This window comes from Molossus molossus, unplaced genomic scaffold, assembly GCF_014108415.1.
Source record: "Molossus molossus isolate mMolMol1 unplaced genomic scaffold, mMolMol1.p scaffold_m16_p_8, whole genome shotgun sequence".
Taxonomy (NCBI): Eukaryota; Metazoa; Chordata; class Mammalia; order Chiroptera; family Molossidae; genus Molossus; species Molossus molossus.
The window spans coordinates 106,554,960-106,576,920 of record NW_023425402.1 but is presented as its reverse complement, the minus strand read 5'-3'; the positions used below and the strand labels follow the sequence as shown (position 1 = coordinate 106,576,920).

Genomic DNA, 21,961 nt, shown 5'->3' with positions numbered 1-21,961 from the left:
GAGAGAAGAAGGGAGAGGGAGAGAGAGATAGAAACATTGACGAGAACATCGACTGGCAGCCTCCTGCATGCCCCCCAGTAGGGCCTGGGCATGTGCCCTGACCAGGAATCAAACCAGCGATCTATTAGTGCATGGGTAGACGCTCAACCACTGAGCCACACCAGCCAGGCTAAAACTGAGTTTTTAAAAACCACTTGACTTCTTAGTCAATATTTGAGAATGGTATTCCAATACCACTTTTTATAATACATACAAATCCCAACTGTAAGTTAAATACTCTAAACCCCAATTTTCAGATAGGGTACATTGTGAAGAAATTGGTATGTTTTAGAAAACAATCATAAACTGATCATATAATAAATTACTGGCTTAATTCTTCCCTCTTTAATAAGCTAATGATTGGATGTCACTAGCAAACACCTGAGTATATCACTTGTTATCCTGACGTGACACCAGTGATTGCATTAATTTGGGAGACAAACCCTCAGCATGTGTACTTCCACAAAGGTCTGACTACTTCTATTTCAGTATGGCTTCAAGGTGCATTCACTCCACCAGACTAACCTCTTAGAACCCAGAAAGTTTGTCATTGACTTGGAATTTCCAATTTGTCTACAGCAATATATGGTAGGTAAACCTCAATAATCTATTTGATAATAATAATTTAAAAAATAACCCTACAAGACAATTTTAGCCATTTGAAGTTTTAGCCATACCTAGTATATAAATGTGTACCCATTTATGCCACTATTCTGGTTAAATCTTTCTTTCTTTCTTCTTCTTTATTTTAATCCTCACCCAAGGACATTTCCCCATTTTTTTGTTCAGAGAGAGAGAGAGAGAGAGAGAGGGAGGGAGAGAGAGAGAAACACTGACATGAAAGGGACACATCGAGTGGTTGCCACCTACATGACCCAACCAGGGCTGGGGACAAACTGCAACCGAGGTACGTGCCCTTAGTGGTCCAGGTCTCTCTGGACCACAGGCCAACGCTCAACCGCTGGGCCAAACTGGCCAGGGGTCTTCTGGTTAAATCTTTCTAAAGGCTTTACATGTCACTCAAAACTGTGCATGCCAATTCAATGCTATCCCCTCATATAGGGCTTTTTCTTAACAGCTCTCCACATGACCTAACATTTTATTTTATTTTTTATTTATTTATTTTTATCCTCATCCGAGGACATTTTTTCATTTTTTTGTTCAGATAGAGTGGGAGGGAGAGAGAGGAAGAGAGAGCGAGAAACCTCAACGTGAAACAGACACATCGAGTGGCTGCCACCCGCATGACCCAACCAGGGCTGGGGACAAACTGCAACCGAGGTAACATGCCCTTAGTGGGAACCGAACTCAGGTCTCTCTGGATCATAGGCTAACACTCTGACCGCTGAGCCAAACCGGCCAGGGCATGACCTGACATTTTATATAACTATTTTTCCCAGTTATGAAATAAGCTCCATGAGAAAATGGTTTCATTAATTGCTGATGCCTCAGTACAAGGCAGGCACTCAAACATATGCTACACAAACAAATGAATTTGCTTCAGTTACTATTAAATCATAAAAGTGAGTTAAATAAGCCATTCTAGCTTTTTCCCAAAACCAACCAAGATGACCATCCCATAAAATCTTGAGTATACATGTGGAACTTAACAGGTATTGTGACAGAGTTCTATGAGTGACAGCTTGAAAACGGCTAAATTTGCCCTGGCCAGTTGCTCAGTGGTTAGAGTATAAGCCGGCAGTCTGAAGGGTCTCGAGTTCTATTCCCGGTCAAGGGCACATACCTGGTTTGCAAATTTGATCCCCAGACCAGTTGGGGTTGTGCAGGAGGCAACCAGTCAATGTCTCTCTCTCACATCGATGTTTCTCTCTTTCCCCCTTCTACTATCTCTAAAATCAATGGAAAAAGATTTTCAAGTAAGGATTAACAAAGAAAACAGAGAGAGAGATAGAGAGAGAGAAAGAGAGAGAGAGAGAGAGAGAGAGAGAGAGAGAGAGAACAGCTAAATTTACCACTGTAGACAGACCTACCTAGTTACTGGGCACCAGAGCCACTAAAAATTTTAGTTATAAAACATAAGTATTACGGGTGCTACTTAATATAGGCTAAATATTATTCCAGTTTATAAGCTAGTAAAAGCTTCTACAACCTGATACTTTCCCCAGGTCTATTTAGTCTTTTTTTTTTTTAAATCATCGAGGATATTTTTTTCCATTTATCTTGAGAGAGTGAGAGGGAGGGAGAGAGAGAAGGAGAAACACTGATGTGAAAGAGACACATCAACTGGCTGCCTCCCGCACAATCCTGACCAGGGCCGGGTTAGAATCAAAATCAGGGACCGAGGCAAGTGCTCCCCACCGGAATCAAATCTGCAACCCATTGGTCTGTAGGGAAGCTCTAACCGCTGATCCAAACCAGCCAGGGCTATTTATTCATTCTTTTGTTAATACCTAGTTATTCGGCTTCTTATTCCATTAAAATAAAATCAATTGAAAGTTTAATTAGCAATAAATATGCTAGTGTTTTTAAAGGGTACTTTAAAACCGAGACATTCTAATAACCCTACTTTTCTAGAACAAGGTGGCAAACTTTGAAAATAAAAGAGGTAGCATAACCTCAGAGCCTCAGTTTCCCCATCTCAGAAAGGATTAGCACCACCAAGGCTCAAAACTATCGTGCTATTTTTGAAGATAAATATTAGACGTTAGCATAGTATGTGCACAAAATAAGCATGCAATAATTAGTTTCCTCCCCATCAAAAAAGCAAAGACCCTCAATCACTATTTCTCAAAAAGCCCAAGGGAGAACTGACAGGTTGAAGATAACAATATTTATTTCTAAGCCTCATTGCAGAATTCTTGGTGATCTCCAATTTTTAGAATTCTAAACAGCAAGTTAATTTCTAAGATTGGCTTATGTTCTCTTGCCTTTTAAAAAATGTGATGCTGGGTAGATTTTTAATAACATACCGCTGAGAGAGTATTTATATTCTTTATAAAAATAAAATTTTAAATTTATAAGTCAAGGATAAATACAGGTTTTGTATAAATCTTTGCATTTCATATATCAGTTTCCAGAGCCACAGGTCATCCCACATGTTATGGGATATGTAACAGGAATTCAAAGCATAAGCATGTGGAAAGAAACTCCTGCCTTATCTTTAGCTGATGACAAGTCAATCTTTCCTTCAGAGTCCATAATATTGCACAATAGTTAAATGGGCAGTCTGGCAAAAGTCATATTAAAACAAGTTTAAAGTTTATGTTATTTAAAATTTTTTTTCTTTATTGATTTTAGAGAGAGAGGAAGGAGAGGAAGACGGAGATAGAAACACTGAGAGAGAACATCGATTGGCCGCCTCCTGCACACCCCCTATTGGGAATTTGGCCTACAACCTGGGCATGTGCCCTGACCGGGAATCAAACCGGTGACCTCTTGGTGCATGGGTCAATGCTCAACCACGGAGCCACACCAGCTGGGCAAAACAGATTTAAATTTTAAAAGCATCAACATCCAACTATTTAGTAAAAATAGAACCTGGCTCTCAATTTCGACTTCCACATTACACAAATGTACTAAGAAACTTATCATTTCCTAAAGAAAAATAATTGGGGGAGAGAGGACCACAACTGACACAATAACAATCTACAGTTAATTCTAGCCCGGCCAGTGTGACTCAGTGGTTGAGCATCAACCCATGCACCAAGAGGTCACCAGTTTGATATCCGGTCAGGGCGCATGCCCAGGTTCTATAGGCCCAATCCCATCGATGATGTTTCTATCTCTCTCCCCCTTCCTCTCTCTCTAAAAATCAATCAGGGGGGAAAAAAAAGTCAATTCTAGAGTCATAAAGACAACGGACATTCCAGGTTCTTAGTACAATCTATTCTTGTATCAGAAAAATGAAATGACTGAAATATCATTTGGAGTTGAACACTGAAGGAATAAAAAATGAATATAGCCACTTATTTAATAATCACAACTTTTCAAAGTTAGTCCCCATTTTCCACACTGAAATGACAAAAATCAGTAACTAATGAAGATGGGTAATTTCCCACCATAAATAATGACCAAGCAGTGTACAGCTCCAAAGTAGAACATGAAGAAAAGCAAAATAATTAAGTCAAAACTGGTCCATTTGGTTACCTTTTAGCACATTTAAGAATAGGTTAAACACGATTTTTAAATTATGTAACAGTTTCAGTTATTCTTTTTTTTTTTTTTAAATCCTCACCAGAGGATATTTCTGCATTTATCTTCAGATAGAGAGGGAGGAAGAGAGAGAAACATCAATGTGAGAGAGACACATGGCGTGGCTGCCACCCACATGACCGCAACCTGGGCCAGGGTCAAACTGCAACCGAGGTACATGCCCTCAGCGGAAACCGAACCCAGGACTCTCTGGTCTGCAGGCCAATGCTCTAACCGCTGCGCCAAACCGGCCAGGGCTCAGTTATTCATTTTGATAATTTTTAAAAAATATAACATAGCTCAAGTTTAGAATGTCAGAACCACTATCCACTCTTGATGACTTAATATTGAAAAACAGCTTATGATTGAGAGGCTCAGTTTTGGTTAGTTGGATGCCTAGCATCCCAAATCCCAGTACTTCCCTGGCTCTTAGCATAATCTCAAATTATGCAACTCAGTTCTCTCCAAACTGAGAGGTAAGCACCAGCCAACACAACTTCAGTAAGAAAGCATGTACCTGGCTGAAACTCAGAATACAACAAACTAATAATCAGACATTGTACCAGCCGTAGTGCTGTAGTAGAAAGGGTACCAGTTAAGAGACCACCTTTTCCTGACTGTCGCACCTTCTCAATCATGTGATCCTGAGGAACTCACTCTCTGGACTACAATCTCCAAACCAGCAAAAAGGAGACAATTCTGCCTGCCTCACAAAGTGCATTTGCAAATCTCAATGCTTTAAGTGCCATACCAAAAAACGGGGGGGGGGGGGGGGGGGGGGTGTGTGTCTGTCCAAATAAAATACTAACATTAATATAAAAGATAATGTGCATTTAGGACAAATTAAATTCTACCACCTACATTTTCAAGAGAAACTTTATTCACAACAGAGTTCTAGCCTTGATGCACCACCTTAATAGCCAATATATTAATGCCATATTAAAAAGTTTTTCTCTGATACATTTAATAATAGAAAATTATTCAGAGGCAAAAAAAAAAAGGGAGATAATTTAATACGATGTAGTTCTTGTTTTGCCAAATGACCCAAAAGAAAATTTTAAGAGCAGGAAAAACCTTTTTTCTAAGAGCAACATAATATACAATTAATGAAAATGATCACAATTGCTACTAAGTATAGAGTGGAGCAAAAAGTAGTTTTACAGTTGTGGGTACGGGAAACAGTGTTTATTCCTGTACTACTGTTTGTTAATTATCTTCCATGTGAACTGTAAACCTACTTTTGCCCACTCCCTGTATTTTCAAGGGGATTCTATACCATATACACCCAAGACTTGTAAGGGGCTTTGAAAACTATAATGTGCTGTACAAATATAATTCCTACAGCTCTCATATCCACATTATAGGGCTATGGTGACAGAGCTCACTTCCACTAGTCTTCCAGCAATGAATTAACGAAATTCTAAGAGACGGAAAACCAGGGGTGCAATTCACGACTGGAACATGCTCAGGGAAATCTTTTTCTCCCCTGGGCAAACACGGACATGGCGGATTTTCATGCAGTCCTTTGGGGCTCGAACAGCCAACAGACCTCTACCAAAACAAGAACTTGGGCTTGTGTTCCCCACTAAAGAGACACGACTTAAAAAAAATTCGACCAGCAGCCTTACAAGGTCCCAAGGTGAGACTGGGGAATGTCACGAAGTCCGTCGGTAATTCAACGGAGTGACCTGTTCACCGAGCGCGGACCATCCTTTAAAAATGGAAGTCGGGGGGCACGCGGCCGGGGCCGCACCGCTCCGCCCCGCAGCCACCACTCCCGCGCGGCGGCAGCCCGCCCGGCGGACGCCGCTGTGCTCCCGCCGAGCCGCAGCACGCCAGCCCGGGCCGCCAGGGGCGGGAGGGGCGACACCGCGGAGGCACCGGACGCACACCGAGGGGGCGGGCTCCCGGCCTCGCCGGCCCGCGGGGGCGCCCACCTCGCCCCGGGCCCAGGGGACGGAGGCAGGAGGTAAAATGGCCTCGAGGCGGCGGAAGTGTCCCTGCCGGCGGGAAGGTGGCGCGGCTAACGGGAGGCCGGCGGCCCGGCAGCCGCGAGCGCCCTCGGGGCTCCAAGCGCCCCTTCCCGGGCCAGGGCGGCCGCGCCTCAGTCCTGGGGACCCAGAGATCCTCGCGGCCGCTCCCGCCGACGGCCCGCACCTACCTCTCCAGGCAGAGGTCGCGCCGGCGCCGCCGAGTCACATAGGCCGCGGCTGCGCTGCCCGATCGCCGCCCAGGTCGCCCGATCGCGGTACCGCAGACCCCCGCGTTCCCCTTTATTTGCGGGTCTCGCCGCCACAAAATGGCGCTGAGGGAGGAAGTGAGGCCCCGCCGCCCCACCCCCTTCCCGCTCCTCCCGCCGCCCCGCCCGCCCGGCCCGAACGCGCCGCCGCCCGCCCACTCCCGCCCCGCCCGCCCCGCGCCCCGCCCACTCACCGACCTGTCGCCTCTCGACGCGGCCGCCACCACCGGCCGCCGCCGATCCCCGCAGCGAGCACAAAACCCAGGGACGGCGCCCGACGGGGGGACTCAAGGTGCTGCGCGCAGGTGGCACCCCCCGCGGCCGCTGGAGCCCCGCAAGCTCAGCGGGGGCGGGGAGAGCTGCGGCCCGCGGGGAGGGCTCGACCGCGAGGTCGGAGGTCAGCCGCAAGGCATCACGGGAAGGGCGGCGGGGTCGCGATGGGCGGCGTTGGGTGGACGCGCTCCCGGGCCACCTGCGGCGGCGCCGCGGCCTCTGGCGGAGGAATCTGAGCCACGGCGGCGCGTGATTGGACGCCCGTCGGCACCGCCGTCTCTGGTGCTTCCGCGCGCCGGCGGGCCAGGTGCGAGCCGGGGAGCGAGGCCGGGGGCGGGAGCGGGGTCGGTGTAGGCTCCCCGCGGGCTCTCGGCTGCACGTTTCTGAGCGCTTGGGAACGACGCTTTCTCCGCCGTCGGGAAGTGCAGCCTGCTGGCCGCTGGGCTCATCCCTGCCTTGACATCTCGAGGCGAAACGGAGGAGCTATTGTCTGGCAGATGGAGGTTGTGCCTTTGTCACCCTAGGGGCACCTTGCTAACCCAGAAACGAGAGGAAGGCGCACCCGGTGTGGTGGGAATGAGCCCGATAAAATAAATGTTGTAATTCGAATATACTCTCTTATGCAGAACTTTGTGTCATCCAGGTCACTGTCTAAAAATGATGGGGTTACCTGGTAAACGAGAAGCCGTATCTTGCACTTCCTACAGGGGTCAGGTAATTCTTTTGATTGGACTGCCCTTACCTGGCTATACCAAAACTGCTTGTCCCCAAGGGTGTCCTGGAATGAGGTGATCTATAAGGATGGGACTCAAGTGTGCTCCAGATAGTCAAAGAGATCATGGTATTTCTCCAGTAGATTAGATCAGTATGGAGAAAATATTTGCAACTTACATCACAGGACTCTTCAAAACTGAAAAAGGAAAAGACCAAAATCCAAAGAGAAAAATGGGCAAGAACACGAACACACAATTCGCAGAAAAGAATAGCAGTGGTCCTCAAACAGAAAATGTTCGTCCTCACTGATAACGGGGTACACACATTATTAGGACGATATTGTTGAGTTGCTTTGGAATGAGCCCCAGGTGAAACAGGAAGGATGTCCTCGGGACAGTGAAATGTTTACCTATAGAGGGTGGGGAAAAGTGGAGGGGAATAAACAGAAGTAAGATTTATCTGTCTTTTGAACTTGAGAGTTTTTACATAGCCAAAAATTAAATAAGAAGGGAAGCACAGTAAACCCAAAGTTGAATGAAAATTGAATAAATGAACTTCAAGTCAAAATGGTAACATAACTGTGTTGTTAAACAGAGAAAAGAATTATTCTCCAGATACTTTTTTTTATTTTCTTATCCTAACCTAAGGATATGTTTTAATTGATTTTAGAGAGGAAGGGAGAGAGAGAGAAACGTCCATTGGAATCGGGATCGAACCTGAAACCTAGGTATGTGCCCTGACGGGGAATCAAATCCAAAACCTTTTGATGTCCCAGCAGAGCTCCAACCAATTGAGCCACCCAGCCAGGGTCTTCTCAGATATTTTTAACATAGTACTCAGAGAGTATCTGTGGTGGGATATATTCTAAGAATGAAAAAAGAACTGCCAAGGAATCTTCAGCTTCACTCGGGTAATATTGTTGCTATGGTTTTGAAACTATATCATAGGCTACACAAATATTTTAATGTTATAATGTACAAGATTTTCAGTGTAAGAAAATGAGATACAAATATAAGATCAAAGAAGTTTAGGAAAAAAAACCACGAATATGTTTAAATTGGGAAAATCAGTTTTGAGCACATGATTTTAAAAATAAATTTCCTAGTTCTGTGCACTGAAAGGACCTGGAAGCAGTCTTGTTGACATTGTCTTCATTAGCCTAAGCACTGCCATTGCATTCAGGCACAACAAAATGCCTGACTTAGGCATTTTACTAGGGACTGAGGGGATTTCCCAGGATGTTGGACTTTCAACGTTAATACTAGAACTGTCCCAGGCAAACCATGAAGGCTGATCACCTTACAGTAACAATGAACACACGTGCCAATCTGATTGTGGTTTCTAAATTCCATTTCCCACTAAATAGGTCCAGAGCATTTTGGAGAATGGGCTGATTCTATTTCTGGTGCAGGGAAAGTGTATATTAAGTCAGGCATTTTGTTGTGCCTGAATGCAATGGCAGTGCTTAGGCTAATGAAGATAATGTCAACAAGACTTAAGAGAACAGGCAGAACTAATCCCTAGTGGTAGAAGTCAAATCCGTGCTTGGCTAGAAGGAAAAGGAGCAGGAATACACTAGAAAGGAACATGAGGAAACTTTTGAGGTGGGGGGGGGGGTGTGATAATAACATCAGGATTCGGATGGTGATTACCCAAGTATATGTGTTTGTCAAAATTCATTTAACTGTACCACTAAAATAGGTGCATTTAATGTAAATGATACCTCAATAAATCATGGAAATAAATTAAGACCAACAAAATAAAAGCAAAGGCTGTTTTTTCAGGGGTTGCCGTAGCCAGAGTCAGCCACCATGTCTTGTGTTTGGCAGAGACTCAAAGGCAGGCAGAAGAGGGGAGAGCTTCTTAGTGGAAGAAAGGGAAGGCCCAGGGGTGCCCTGATGGGGGCTGTGGGCGTGGAAGCTGGAGGCAGCTGATTAGAGGTGGGGCATCCTTGTGATCAGTTGGGGTGAGTGGGGTGTATGTTTGGCTTCAGTTGGTTCTAAGTTGGAAGTGGGGACAGAAATTTAAAAAGCTGTCACTTTTTAATCAGGTCCAGCCATTTTGAGCTGATTGTTATAGAAGGTGTGTTTAGCGCTCTGGATTGTTATAGCGATAGCATTCTGACTTGCTGTAAGTCTGATTCAAAGCAGACTGGCTTCCTGGGCTAGTTATGGAGATAAGGGAGTTGGTTTCCTACGCACTTTGTTGCAGGTTTGGGTCAAAATTCTATTTTCATATATGGTCTGGCCATGTCCATTTGTATATTTGGTCTTGCAGAAAGTATAGGAGAGAGAGTAGTAGAGCAAATCTAAAAATACTAGCAAAATTCATTATTGCTCCCTGCAAAAAACAATAGATATTTACTGGACACCTGAGTTAGGCCTAGCGTAGTCTTCAATATCCATGCCTCTTCAAGCTGCAGTTTCAAATAAGATAATCAAAGTAATATGATGATCTTTCTTACATATTACTGTTTTATTTTTTATTGATTTTTTTAGAGGGAGAGAGAGAGAGAGAGAAACATCGATGAGAGAGACATCAACTTCAATCAGCTGCCTCCCGCACGTCCACAAGAGGGGATTGAGCCTGAAACCCTGGCATGTGCCCTCACCAGGAATCGAACCCAAGACCTCTTGGTACATGGGTCGACACTCAACCACTAAGCCACACCAGCCGGGCCATATTACTGTTTAAAATAGTACATACTTTTGAGTTAGATTGATGGTAAGTAAATAGGCCACTTCTTTCCCATCTGCCTGCTACTTAGTCTATAACCTCTATTATTACTACTTTGATTTAGGAACCACTTAATAAAATGTTAATAGGGAGCCCTGGCCAGTTTGGCTCAGCGATTAGAGCGTCGGCCTGCGGTCCAGAGAGACCCGGGTTCGGTTCCCGCTAAGGGCATGTACTTCGGTTGCAGTTTGTCCCCGGCCCTGGTTGGTCGTGCGGGTGGCAGCCACTCGATGTGTCCCTTCATGTCGATGTTTCTCTCTCTCTCCCTCCCATTCTATCTGTACAAAAAATGGAAAAATATCCTCGGGTGAGGATTAAAAAAATGTTAATAGGGAGACCAGAGGGGAGCAAAAGACATCTGCAGTCAATCTGGTCTGTGTCATTGGGACCTAAAAAGTCTAGGGACGTTTGACATGGGCAAAACGGTGATTGAAGAAGTTGATAGTGATTCATGGATGCTCTCCTGAGCTTCAGAGCCGGAGTGACCATGACCCTGAACATGAACAGACGCTCTCCCATGAACAGGACCATTGTTTAGTTCGTGCTGTCTCAATGCTCTTTCCACTCTTCCTCAGCAGGTTATCTCCTGTTCCTCATTAGCAGTGAGCTTTAGAGACTTTACTTATTTAGCTTATTATGTGTCAAACAGAGGGATTTGTGGTTTCATAGATATGGGAGCTAAACCAAGCTTTCCGGATTAATTTTCTCCTAAGCTGGTATGTTACATACTGCCTGTCTCGCAAAGTCTTTCTGTGAGCAGAAATGCAGTATGCCAACCCAGTGTATCTAATCTTCTAGATTTTTAGCATATACACTTGTAAATGATAATTAAAGCTGGCAATGTGTAGTCTTCATTTTCTTTGCAGACCACAAAGAGCGTCACTGGTACTCTAAAAAAAGTATTTTTAAAATAATATAATTAGATTTCTATCACAGTTTTTACTACTTTTATATTATTTTTTTAATCCTCGCCCAAGGACTTTTTTTTTTGCATTTATCTTGAGATAGAGCGGGAGGGCGAGAGAGAGAGAGAAAAACATCGATGTGAGAGAGACACATCGAGTGGCTGCCATCCACATGACCCCAACGAGGGCCAAACCGTAACCGAGGTAAGTGCCCTTAGCAGGAACCGAACCTGGGACTCTCCAGGCTGATGCTCTAACTGCTGAACCAAACCGGCCAGGGACTACTACTGTTTTTAAAGTTCTGTTTCATTGTACTTATCTTCTTGAACATGACACTGAACAATTTTCCAGGCTTTGTTTCCCTATGTTGTTTTGAATCAATGTATTTGTCATATACCCAAGAAACATTTACTAAATACCTGCCACGTTGTACTAAGTACAGGGTCTTTAAAGGTTTTATCCCTCAAGTGTGGCTATGCAGTTGGGATTTTTTGTTGTTGTTGTTAATCCTCACCTGGGGATATCGTTCCATTGATTTTCAGAGAAAGTGTGTGGTAGGGAAAGAGAGAGAGAGAAACATGGACATGAGAGAGACACATCAATTGGCTGCCTACCACACTACCCCCGCTGGGGCTGGGGCTCGAACTGGCAACCCAGGCACATGCCCTTGATTGGAATTGAACCTGTGACCCTTCAGTCTGAGGGCTGATGCTCTAACCGCTGAGCCAGACCAGCCAGGGCTACACTTGGGTTTTATCATTTTGAATGCTTGCTTGGGGCAAGGAGCAGAGATCAGAGAGGTATGGGGAACTCAGAGCCACTTCTTGGAAACAAGCTTGTCCAGTTACTGGGAAATCCCTTCATTAGGAAAAAATTAAGTCAGCCTTGGAGACAGTTTTGACTTCTGTAGTTTTTTCCTTGTCACCCATTCAGTGCAAATAACTGCTTTCTGGAAAGGATTCCGTGTGCCAGCATGAGCATGGCTGTACTCCTGCCAGCTTCCAGCAGCGTGCATGGCACACGCTGCTTTAGACACGTTGCTCTAGCTGATGGTCCCATGATTGTGTTTGAGTCACAATATCTTTGGCCCGGGGGACGAATTATGGCTGATCTAAGCCAATGTTTCCTAACAGGAGTGGTATTGGTATTTTGGGTAGGACAGATCTTTTTTGTGTGTGCAAAAGTGTTCTGTGAATTTTAGGACATTTAGCATCCCTAGACCAAACCACTAAACATCAGTAGCACCTCTCTATTTGAATGACAACTGAAACTGCTCCCTCTGTATTTCCAATACCCCTGGATGGATAGGATGCCTGATGAGAACCCCAGGTCAGTTGTGGGTCCCGTGGTCTTCTTGTCCAAAGAGTGATGTCCAGTCTTCGTCCAGTCAGAATTGGCCTGTTGACCAGTTCTGGCCAGGACCCCAGGAAATCTGGGGTTTCTGAGAAAGCTTTTCTTCTCTGGTAAGAGACGTGCAGGAGGAGAATGTGCTTTGTTCCCCTCCGTCCTCGTCCCTTAGCAGGTGGGAGAGGCCGTGGCGCTTGCACCAATAGAAGCGGTCTCATGACCATGAGCACCAAGCCGGAGAACAGAAGCCGGCCAGCTGAGAATGCAGACTGCAGGGTGGATGTCCCTAACTCTTGGATGACATTGTTGAGCTTCCAAACTAACCCAGGGCCTGCCAGTTGTTGGGCCTTTTGTGAAGTAAAATAGAAATGTGTATTTTAAACCCCTGCCCACCAGGATTGCTAAACACATTCTGACTGAATTAGAGAAAACGGGTATTTATATGACAAACAAATGAAAGAAAATGGAAAAATACCAACAAAGCTAGTTTTTTCTTAGGAAAAAATATATAATCAAGAAATTCACCTGCAGAGAGTTGACTATCTAAAATCTCAAGATATGAGTTGGTTTCCTTTACTGAACCCATGAATCAAAAACAATTGTTCTTGCCCTGGCCGGTTTGGCTCAGCAGTTAGAGCATCGTCCTGCGGTCCAGAGAGACCCGGGTTTGGGCCCTGCTGGGGGCACGTACCTCAGTTGCAATTTGTCCCCGGCCCTGGTGGGTTGTGCGGGTGGCAACTACTCGATGTGTCCCTTTCATGCTGATGTTTCTCTCTCTCTCTCTCTCTCTCTCTCTCTCCCTCCCTCTCTGTCTGAACAAACAATGGAAAAATGTTCTCTGGTGAGGATAAAAAAAAAATAATAATAATAATTGTTCTTGCCCTGGCTGGTTTGGCTCTGCAGTTAGAGCCTCAGTCCGAGAACTGAAGGGTCTTGGTTTTGATTCCAGTAAAAGGCACATACCTGGGTTGCAGGCTTGATCCCTGGCTCCATTTGCGGTCTTTTGGGAGGCAACCAAAGGATATGTCTCTCACATGCTCACATCCATGTTTCTCTCTCTCTCTCCCTCTCACTCTCTCTAAAAGTCAATGGAGCCCTGGCTGGTTTGGCTCAGCAGTTAAAGCATCAGCCTGCGGACCAAGGAGTCCCAGGTTCAATTCCAGCCAAGGGCACCTACCTCGGTTGCAGTTAGTCCCCAGCCCCAGTTGGGGTCATGCGGGTGGCAGCCAATCAGTGTATCTCTCTCACATTGATGTTTCTCTCTCTTTTCCTCCCACTCTGTCTGAAGATAAATGTAAAAATATCCTCAGGTGAGGGTTAAAAAAAAGAAGTGAGCCCTGCCCGGTTTTGCTCAGCGGTTAGAGTGTCAGCCTGTGGTCCAGAGAGACCTGGGTTCGGATCCCGCTAAGGGCATGTACCTCGGTTGCAGTTTGTCCCCAGCCCTGGTTGGTCGTGTGGGTGGCAGCCACTTGATGTGTCCCTTTCACATCGATGTTTCTCTCTCTCTCTCTCTCTCTCTCTTCCTCTCTCTCCTCCCCACTCTATCTGAACAAAAAATGGAAAAATGTCCTCGGGTGAAGATTAAAAAGAAAAAAAATATATTAAAAAAAAGTCAATGAAAAATTATCTTCAGGTAAGGATTAACAACAACAACAAAATAATAATAATGATTGTTCTTGTGACATTTTACTTTATTGTCGTTATGATTATAGCCCTCATTGTTTACTAATGTGATAGAGCAGACATTTAAATACCATTATTCATTTCCAGAAAACCAAACATTAGAAGACATAGACCTACATTAAAAGTACAAGGGGCTTAGACAATCTTATTTTCAGAACTTTTCAAAATACTATTCTGTTTGTCTCTGCTGCTTGCTAATTAACCTGTGTGTGCACCAGGTAAGTTTTGTTGGGTCGAACACTCAATGAAACCTTCTAATTTTTAAAAAGACAGCTTTTTATTTCCAGTAAAGTAAAGACCCACTTATCCCAGGAGACAGTGCATTCAGAAGCCATGTACCTTTCTGACCTTGGACAAGCTGCAAATCTGTACTTCTGCGGAGAAAGCACTGGGCTTTGGGCAGTCGCGCTATTGACAGTGCTGACCACCTGCTCCAGACACAGGTTAGGAAGAACATGAGACTTATGTCCATTGCTCTTTCCTGCCCTTGTTAACCTCCTAAATGTTTTCCTCTACTCCACTGATCTGCATCCAGGTCTTCGTTTTTTCTAATGGACTATTGCAACAGCCTTCTAGTTGGTCCCCTGACACCCACCAAACCTTCTTCCACATAGTAAGCAAGCCCATTCCTAGTACAATTCTGGGAGATTTCCACTTCTGGGGAAGTGGAGTGGGCATACTATTCAATGTTCCTTTCATTAAGCACAACTAAAAAGCCTGCGTATTTTCTATAAAACAAGCACAAAGTGCACTGACTAGGAAACTGAGGACAACCTGGGGGTGAGTTCCCTGGGCTCTCCTTTTGCTTCATGAACCCCAGAGGCTGGCATTCTGGAAACACCAGGTGCAGACAAAGCATGCTCCCCAATAAATCTGCTTCCTCTAACCAAAGGACAGGGGAAGGGTCAGCACAGGAAGACAGAAAACCTTAGACAGCAAACCACACTCTTCAGCCAACGCCTTCTTCCTCGCCAGCACAGGCTTCTGGTCAAAGCACCAGTGGTCTGGGATGAAGTGAATTGGAGTGACATCGGAACAGAGTTATCTCACAACCTGGGTATCCTGAATCTGAGTCATTTAGTAACATTTTCAACAAATTGCAAAACAAGCAGTGTTTTCTAGAACTCTGGGAAAGAGCACCACCTAGTGAGGGAACAAAAGCAAAATATCTAAATGCTGCCCTGCCTGTGTAGCTCTGGTTGAGCATCAACCCATGCACCATGAGGTAGCTGGTTCGATTCCTGGTTGGGGCACATGCCCAGATTGTGTGCCTGATCCCCAGTGTGGGGCATGCAGGAGGCAGCCAGTCAATGTTCTCTCTCATTGATGTGTTTTTTTTTTTAAATAGAACAAGCCATATATATATATGTATTTTTTCTTTTTTATTAATTTTAGAAAGAGAGGAAGGGAGAGGGAGAGAGAAATAGAAACATCGATGAGAGAGAACATTGATTGGCCGCTTTCTGCATGCCTCCCACTGGGGATCGGGCCACAACCTGGGCATGTGCCCTGACCGGGAATCGAACCGACGACCTCTTGGTGCATGGGTCGATGCTCAACCACTGAGCCACACTGGCCAGGCTCATCAATATTTCTATCTCTGCCTTTCCCTTCCTCTCTCTAAAGTCAATAAAGAAAAAATATATACATATATTTAAAAAAATCTACATGCTGTGCTTCCAAGCCCTGGGTCAAAGCCAAGTCAACGCGGGCTCTTAGAAGACCACTACAGGCCCAGAATGGGGGCAGAGTCAGGGGTGTACAGTCAAGAGACGGCACTAATGAAGCCCAAATGGAATGTGCTAGAATGTTCAAGATCAAAGCCAGGCTCACCCCTCTTGAGCAGGTTAAAGTGTGTATGAGATGTGTCACCCAGTGGGAGACTCGGAAATCCGAGATCTCCCTGCGTTTCTGGAGAGGAAAGAATACGGGAAAGGCATAGGCAGAAAGACACAGGAAGTGATGGCTGACACTGCTGGGTACTTGACATGCCTTGTTTCCTTACTCTGCCAGGAGAGGTTAATGACGCCAGGTACAAAGGGGTAAAACCTGAACTTGGATGAAGTTAAACTGATTTCTGAGTCCACTCTGAAACATTCACATGTCCCCCTTAGGGACATAAATAATACTAGAAACCTTTACCAGTGTGATGGTACAACCACTGCAGAGAATGTGACCTAAAATATGTTTAATCTCATCAGACTGATAAGATAAATCTGATGTCTCCTATTCAGGACATCCTTGTGACGCCCATAGACCCTTGAACTGAATAACAAGTGTTCCTATTGATAGGAGAATGCTTAGACACGGGAAGTTGTCTTGTTCCTGGGAACCATATAGCAAAACGATCCAAGACGTTTGAGTAGCGCCTCTGCCCAGGCAGGAATAGCCAAATGGAAAGGAGGGCAGGTCTAGGTAGGAGGCAAGCTAAAAAGAGCTGCAGTAGTCACAGTCTTTCTTACTTATTTTTATTTTTAGAGAGAGTGGAAGGAAGAGGTCGAGAGAGAGAAACATCAATTGGCATATGCCCTGATGGGGAATCAAACCTGCAATCTTTTGGTGCACAGGATGATCCCCAGCTAACTGAGCCACACTGGCCAGGGCCACAGAGTCTTTCTTAAGGAAAACGGCTGTCCAAGGCCATGTCCCGAAGGCATGGAAAACTGAGATGTGTTTAGGGAAAAAGAAGTTTCCCGGTGGCTCCTTCTCTGAGCAGGGCAGCAGGGAGGGAGCCCCTGAGATGGAAGTGATGCCAGATGGAGGGGAGGCCTTGTGGTGGCTCATTCCAAGTAGGACCCCAGGAGGAAGCCCTTTGCAGAGAAGGGATCCAGCCCCTAGAAGGACTGGCCAGGGCCAGTGTTCCAGGGTCTCACATTGAAAACCAGGAATGAGCAAGACATACGGGATAAATGCCAGCAGATGAACATGCTGGTTCTGTACAGGAGTCTTACTAGATGGCATTAAAGGGATAAGTATTAATAAGTTTTAAGAAGATGAACCATAGTACGGTGTTGACCTTGGTGTTTTTCCAAACGCACTACTGTGTGGCTTTAGCCTTGGCCTTTGGAAAAGCCGGAGCGACGTAAGGAAGTTCAGCAATGACCTCAGTGGTAATCTGGCAGCTGACCTGCTGGAAAATCATGATTAACAATGTGTTTAAAACTAATTTAATTTTAAACTACTATTACTAAATATTTTAATTAGAATAATTGTATGTTTAATACAGCTTCAGACGTATTCTTGAATGTGATAGTGCTATTTGTCTTTGACCAAATATTGATCATAACAATTGGCCATTGGGCATTCAGCTAAAGTGCATTTATTGTGTTTCTAAATGCAGACTCAAGGAAAATGGTTGCATTTCCCTTATTTACCTAAAAGAATTTACACGGGGCCAGGCCCAGAATGAGTACTATTGTCAGAAATGACTTTTTGTCTATAAAACCTATCTGTATGGCAGGGCAAGCATCTAATTACCAACTATCTCTTTTTTGTTATATATTCTCACCCGAACATATTTTTCTATTTATCTTCAGGAGAGAGGGAGAGAGAGAGAAACATCGATGCGAGAAGGGCACATTGGCCAGTTGCCTCCTGCATGACCCTGACCAGGGCCAGGGACAACTGCAACCAAGGTACGTGCCCTTGAATCAAACCTGTGACTCTGGTCCAAGAGCCGACGCTCTGCCACTGAGCCAAACCGGCCAGGGCACCACCTATCTTCTTATCATCCTGTGAATTACCCTCCTCTTCTTCGAAGACCCAGGCTCCTACTCCCATTCCTGAGCTTTGCCCTTGGGCCTCATATCTTTGAGGCTCCTATACATACAAAATTAATTTTTTTCTCCAATTAATCTTTCATGTCAACTTAATCATTAGACCAATCAAGAGAACCTAGAAGGGTAGAGGAAAAAATTTCCTCCCCTACCTGACTAATAGAAGTATGTCATCACACTTCTTGATATCCTATGAATATTAATTTACATCTTAGCATTTACTAGTTATAGAATTCTTGACGTGTGCGTGTGTGTGCACACACACGACTTGTTAAATACTCACCAAGCCTATTTCCTCTTCTTCCTGGTGATAGAGGTGAGCTACTTCTCTTGCAGTCCAATGTGGCCCTGTGGCTGAGCTCCAGATAATGGTATTTGGGCAGAGGGTGTATGGCATTTCAAGGCCTGGGACCAAAATAACCTTTCTCATTCCCTTTCCCGTCTTCCAGCAGATAGAGAGGAAGGCAGGGAACATGCGCACTGCACTGTGGTGGGGGTGCAGACCCTGAAGAGATGGGAGATTATGTGCCAGAGCAGCTCATGTTTGCCACTCTTAACACTCTTCTAGAAGAATTTCAAGAAATGTCTGAAAACAACCAAGGAAGCCATGAAATGTTCAGGAGAATCTAAGTTGTCAATTTGAGTACTACTTTCTAAATTGAAAGGTCATCTTTGGTTGGGAGTGGTGCTCCTAGGCAAGATGATGGTGTAAGCTCCGAAATCTCCACTGAAGTGACTCATGGGGAAAAAAACTCACATTAGTGCTAGAAATCTGGAGTTATATTCAAATGCCAGAAATAAGGGAGAGTTTCCGGTAGAATTTCTGTTCTTGTATTACTAGCACATTGAGTAACTACCATGTTGAATAACAATGACTCATGTGATGTGATCATAATGTGGTTTCCCTTTTGTCAACCACCATGTCTTTACACTGGCCTGGAGGGTTTGTTTTTTCTTTGTCCCTGAACCAAAATGCTGGTCCCTTGATTTTTTTTCTTAAGTAACAAAAGGTCATGTGATCACTTTAAGTTAGAACACAGTCTCAATCTTTTTTTTTTTTAAATAAATGATTTATTTATTTAGTTATTTTTTATCTTCACCCAAGGACATTTTTTATTTTATATTTTGTTTAGAGTGGGAGGGAGAGAGAGAAAAAAACATCAACGTGAAAGGGACACATCGACTGGTTGCCACCCGCATGACCCAACGAGGGCCCCGAGTACATGCCCTTTGCGGGAACCGAACCCGGGTCTCTCTGGACCGCAGGCCGATGCTCTAACCACTGAGCCAAACCGGCCAGGGCCACAGTGTCAATCTTAAATGCCCGGTCCTGTGTCATAAAACTCTGACTCTGACCGAGCTGGGGCTTCTCCCTGTTCAGCGAAGGCCTGTAGCAGACTAGCAGCCCCACTGGGAGAAGGCGGTGGGAGCTGGCTGGCAGCTTCTGCTTTCCTGCCTTGCTCTGCTCCTCCTGTTAGCAGACTGCTCATGGTTTCTGACTTCTCCAGGTAGAGAGATGCAGGGGAGGAGGTGTGGGGTTACTCTTCATGTGGTAGCCTGTGAGGGCACTTTGCTGGGGAATCTTATTTGACTACTGTGTCTTGCCTGGTAGTTATTTGAGGTGGATTCTTTCCTTGTTTTGGAGACCACCCTGTCACTGAGAATAGCTCACCTAGAGTTCAGAAAACTGAGAGACCACACTGTTCCAGGGAACCTTAAGAAAAGAAAACCAAACCTGTCCTTTGGACTTCAAAAAGTTATGCTAAACTTAAAAGAAAAGTAGGCCAATCAGTAGATGTGTCCATCAATAGATGAATGGATAAAAAAGCAGTGGTACACATACACAATGGAGTACTATGCAGCGGTAAGAAAGAAAGATCTTTATCCTTTGAGATGACATGGAGGGACCTGGAGAGCATTATGCTAAGTGAAATAAGCCAATCAGAGAAAGATAAATACCACATAATCTCAATTATTTGTGGAATATAATGCACAAAAAAAGCTGATGAACAAAATAAACCCAGAGACATAGAAAGGAGTACGATTCAGACTGACAGACCTCGAGGAGGGAGGCAAGGGGGAGGGATGAGATAAACCACAGAACTTACATGCATGTATGCGTAACCAATGGACACAGACAACAATGCTTGTGGTGGGGTGGGGTAGGGTAGGGAGGAGGGTATCTGGGGGGGAAAGGAGAAACATCTGTAACAAAAATTAAATAAATAAAGGCCAATAGAAAGTCAAGTTTTAACAAAAAACAGACCTTGCATCAAAGACCTGACATTTATTTTCACTATCTTACAATTTTATTCATCACTCATACCTCAATAAAACTGGGGGGCAGGGAAGTTGGGGAAGAAGGTGGAGTAGCCACAGTCTGCAAATGAGCACCACTGCCTAGGTGGAAAGACGTCACAGGCTGATCAGGACCCTAGAATTCATATAGCCAGGAGCTTGGTGTGCCAGCCAAGACCAGACATTTAAACACAACTTCCAGCCTGGCTGGAGTGGCTCAGTGGTTGAGCGTCGACCCATGCACCAAGAGGTTGTCAGTTCAATTCCTGATCAGGGCACATGCCCAGGTTGTGGGCCTAATTCCCAGTGGGGGCATGCAGGGGGCGGCCAATGTTTCTGTCTCTCTCTACCTCTCCTTTTCTCTCTCTCTCTAAAAATCAATAAAGGGAAACAAACACAACTTCCAGAATGCATTATGGAGATCCTTCTTCATTTAGCACTAAAAGATGGCGTCTTTGTATTCCATGTGATCAAAGTTGAAGTCAGAATAAAATCTCACATACTTCCCTTAAATAATGCATTTTATTTAAAATATACAAATGTATTTCATTCAATACTTTTCAGATGAAGAGGCAGAAAATTATTGGACCTACTCATCACCACACAACTAATGCATTGTCTGTGATTTCCATTGTCAGTTCTCTGAAGTGGAGTGGGAACTTAGACACATGCACAGCAAGCTGACCCTCCAACTGTTGAATGATTTCCCCAATCTTATATATTTCTTTTGCCCACGTCTAATTGAACAGTGATTATTTTTAGTGGCTCACTTTTATTGAGTCTTTACAAAGCATTCCATTTAGTTTTCATTAAAACAAGTTTTTCCCTTTCAAACTCATTTTTTAATCAGTTTACGTAGTACTTAATTAAATCACATAATCTCAAGAACTAGAAAATAAGTATAACTATGCATAAAGGTTTGGGGAACAAATACATCAGACTCTTGGTAAGCATCCAACTCAACTGCTGGCGGCAGTAGTGAGCAATCTGGCCCAGATCCTTGCAGGATGCGGCCATCTGTCAGTAGTTCACAGAGGAACCGCAGGCTGGCTGTTTATCTGGAAAGTTGTTGAAATGGACTGTGTATTAGAAAGCTTCTATTCTACCGGGGTGGGCAAAAGTAGGCTCACAGTTGTTTGCATGGCAGATACAATAATTAATAAATAATAGAAGAATAAACGTGTGTGTCCCAGCCACTGTAAACCTACTTTTGCCCACTCCTGTATTCAGCCTGGAGCAGCATGGTCGCGTGGGAAAGCGTGGGGCTTGGGGGTCAAGCAGATCTAGGCTTAAATCCTGTGTTATATGTTACTAGTTCGGTGACTTTGGGAATATTACTTTTTTGCAATTTTTTTATTTTTAAAATTGATAAACTATTCACGAAGATGAAACAAAGCCAATTAGGAAAGATTCTTGCATGTAGGTATTCAGTAAATAATCGGCTATTTTGCTTTTGTGTGTGGTTGTTATCCTGTTGACCTTCCCCCAGTTGGAAATCTGGTTCACTGTCCCGTTTGCCCACTTTGCCTAATACCCGCGCTTTGCACACAGATGTTCAAATGATGCCTGGCGAATGACATCTGTAATTGTTCAGAGCTGCGTGTACCTTGATTCAGAACCCTGGCGGTGATAGTGTTCGCATCTTTTCCCTTTTTTTGCAGGTACACAATTCTTTCCCAGATCATTGTCATCGTTCAGTCTAAATTTGTTCTGATTTATTGGTTTTCACCAATTGTTTTTTCTTCACAACAGATTCTAAGAACTTTTTTATTCTTCCTTAGAAGTTATTTGTCTTCCTA

At 44.5% G+C, this 21,961-nt stretch overlaps 1 protein-coding gene across 2 annotated transcripts in view; it reads right to left on the bottom strand.

The window, feature by feature from the left end:
• Window positions 1-6,439, bottom strand: part of LOC118621136 (WT1 associated protein) — a 29,581-nt gene extending 23,142 nt beyond the window's left edge. Inside the window, exon 1 of one of the 2 annotated variants that reach the window (XM_036248436.1) lies at window positions 6,353-6,439. The gene's annotated coding sequence lies outside the window, so the exon portion shown is untranslated. The remainder of the gene's footprint in view (window positions 1-6,352) is intronic. The other variant, XM_036248437.1, reaches the window with a different exon arrangement.
• Window positions 6,440-21,961: the final 15,522 nt, after the last annotated feature.